Source organism: Arachis ipaensis, chromosome B7 (assembly GCF_059453495.1).
Source record: "Arachis ipaensis isolate K30076 ecotype BB chromosome B7, ASM5945349v1, whole genome shotgun sequence".
Lineage (NCBI taxonomy): Eukaryota > Viridiplantae > Streptophyta > Magnoliopsida > Fabales > Fabaceae > Arachis > Arachis ipaensis.
Genome location: NC_142442.1, coordinates 72031558 through 72034766, shown reverse-complemented (window position 1 = coordinate 72034766; position 3209 = coordinate 72031558). Strand labels below are relative to the sequence as shown.

Sequence of the window (3209 nt, the reverse complement as noted above, 5' to 3'; positions counted from 1 at the left end):
CTTCTGCGTTGCGTTACCCCTAGCATGGAGGAACCCGAAATATTCACATCCACCTCAAACCCAAGTGATGGGAGCTTTGATGAAGGGGATAGTGAAGGTTCCGGTCCCGACCGTCCCTTGCGCATTGTTGGTGGCACGGAGGACCGTGCTAAATTCTAAGTGTGGGGAGGTCGTTCGACCAATCTCCATGGGTAACAATCTCTTCCTTTTAACACCCATGGATTTATCTTTTGCTTAGTAGTTAGTACATTGCATGTGTATTTAGTCTTGCTTGTAAATACTCCTTGCATGATAGTTAATTCCTATAGAGTTACTTGGTCAAAATAATGATTTCTTCCCCAAGAAACTGTGATTTCGAGGTACCCTACCAATTTTGAAAATTTTTTTGCGGTAAACTTGCTTCAAGAATGTATTTTGGAACATAGTGATTGAGCTAAGAACACAAGCATGTGATTTTTAAGCCTATCATGTGGTTATATCTTCTAACCACTATCCCCCATTCTTGTGTGCATTATTCTCTCTCTATGATTGTAATCCTTGCTTTGTCTGATTCTATATGTCTATTACATTGTGTTTGAATGTATTTACATGATTGAGGCCATCATTTCAATAGTCACTTCTCCCAAATGGCCTTAACCCTTTTATCTACCATTGCTAACCAATTTTGAGCCCATGATAAACCCCTTTTATTCTTAAATAGAGCACATCAACAACCCTAAGTGAAAAATAATGAATGTCCCTAGATTTGGATCCTTGATTAGCTTAGGTAAGTGAAGGTGTGCATCATTTAAATGGGAGGATGTACTTGGGAACTTGGGTAGATGTAAAGAGGAGTATTTGTAATTGTAATTGAAAATTCTAGGATTTGGGAAAATATTCATGTATTGAATGATTGAACCATATGCATCAAAACTTTTGTACATGAAATCCCAAGAAAAGATGACCAAAAAGAAAAAAAGATCTTTTGTGTATATATGAGTGTTCCGAGGGTTACCTAAAACTGTAGGTCGATCTCGGATGAGATCTTCTGTGCTGGTTGGAGGCGACGTGTCCGGCTTGTGGATGGTGGCCGGGGCTGTCGTGTCCAATTTGTTTGACTGGCTGGTTACTGATCTTTTGTCACCGGAGGGTGGTGGTACCTGCAAGGGACTCCGATGCTTAAATTAACAAGGGTATTAAGCAAATTTTTAGTAGAATCAGAGTATGAGTTATACCTGGATGCTCCAATGTATTTATAATAGTAGAGGATGACCTTTCTGGGGATAAGGTAGTTATCTTATCTTATCTTATCTTTGAGTGAAGTCATCTTATCTTCAAGGGAACCGCCTTTATCTCTATAGGCTTGGGCTGCCTTTGGATTTGGGTCGTGTTCTTATATCAGGGCCCTTTATTGGGCTTTCCTGGCAATTTGGTCGAGCTCTTTGAGAAGAGGTCGGATAGTCTGACCTGAAGAGGTCGGTCGCCTTGTCACTAAACATCCCAAGTCGGACAGCTCGAATTGTCTTCAACCTTTACTAAGACATCCTCTACAAGTCCATAAGCCTGTTTCCTTGAATTGTCTGCCATCTCTAGTGAGATTCTTGCAGCTTGTACCTCAAGGATCCCTAGCTTCTCCATCACAGAGACTGGCATAAGGTTTATACTTGACCCTAGGTCACACAGAGCCTTCTCAAAGGTCATGGTGCCTATGGTACAAGGTATTGAGAACTTTCCAGGATCCTGTCTCTTCTGAGGTAATCTCTGCCTAGTCAAGTCATCCAGTTCGTTCGTGAGCAAGGGGGTTCATCCTCCCAAGTCTCATTACCAAATAACTTGGCATTTAGCTTCATGATTGCTCTAAGGTACCTAGCAACTGGCTCTTCAGTAACATCTTCATCCTCTTCAGAGAAAGAATACTCATCAGAGCTCATGAATGGCAGAAAAAAATTCAATGGAATCTCTATGGTCTCTGTATGAGTCTCAGATTCCCATGGTTCCTCATTAGGGAACTCCTTAGAGGCCAGTGGACGTCCATTGAGGTCTTTCTCAGTGGAAATCACTGCCTTTCCCTCCTTTGTGCATTCGGCCATGTGGGATATGTTTATGGCCTTGCAGTCTCTCTTTGGGTTCTCTTCTGTATTGCTTGGGAGAGTATTAGGAGGGAGTTCAGTAACTTTCTTACTCAGCTAACCTACTTGTGCCTCTAAATTTATAATAGAGGACCTTGTTTCAGTCATGAAACTTTGAGTGGTCTTAGTTAGATCAGAGATTATAGTTGCTAAGTCAGATTGGCTCTGCTTAGAATTCTCTGTCTGTTGCTGAGAAGATGATGGAAAAGACTTGCTATTGCTAAACCTATTTCTTCCACCATTACTGTTGTTGAAGCCTTGTTGAGGCCACTGTTGGTCCTTCCATGAAAGATTTGGATGATTTCTCCATGAAGGATTATAGGTGTTTCCATAGGGTTCTCCCATGTAATTCACCTCTTCCATTGCTGGGTTCTCAGGATCATAAGCTTCTTCTTCAGATGAAGCTTCTTTGGTACTGCCTGTTGCAGCTTGCATTTCAGACAGACTCTGAGAAATCATATTAACTTGCTGAGTCAATATTTAGTTCTGAGCCAATATGGCATTCAGAGTATCTATCTCAAGAACTTCTTTCTTCTGAGTTATCCCATTATTCACAGGATTTCTTTCAGAAGTGTACATGAATTGGTTATTTGCAACCATTTCAATGAGTTCCTGAGCTTCTTCAGGCGTCTTCTTCAGATGAAGAGATCCACCTGCAGAGTTGTCCAAAGACATCTTGGACAGTTCAGAAAGACCATCATAGAAGATACTTATGATGCTCCATTCTGAAAGCATGTCAGAAGGACACATTTTGATCAATTGCTTGTATCTTTCCCAAGCTTCATAGAGGGATTCATCTTCCTTCTGTCTGAAGGTCTGGACTTCCACTCTAAGCTTACTCAATTTTTGAGGTGGAAAGAATTTGGCCAGAAAAGCACTGACTAGCTTTTCCCAAGAGTTCAGGCTTTTCTTAGGTTGTGAATCCAACCATATTCTAGCTCTGTCTATTACAGCAAAGGGAAAAAGCATAAGCCTGTAGACCTCGGGATCAACCCCATTGGTCTTGACAGTGTTACAAATTTGCAAGAATTCAGCTAAGAACTGATGAGGATCTTCCAATGGAAGTCCATGAAATTTGCAATTCTGTTGCATCAGAGAACT

General features: G+C 41.2%; 1 non-coding gene across 1 annotated transcript; it reads left to right on the top strand.

Annotated features, from left to right (window-relative positions):
* The first annotated feature begins 2837 nt into the window (after nt 1-2837).
* On the top strand, nt 2838-2945 carry LOC148552969 (small nucleolar RNA R71). Its single transcript, XR_015893406.1, has one exon. It is a non-coding gene; the product is annotated as a small nucleolar RNA R71 (small nucleolar RNA).
* Nucleotides 2946-3209: the final 264 nt, after the last annotated feature.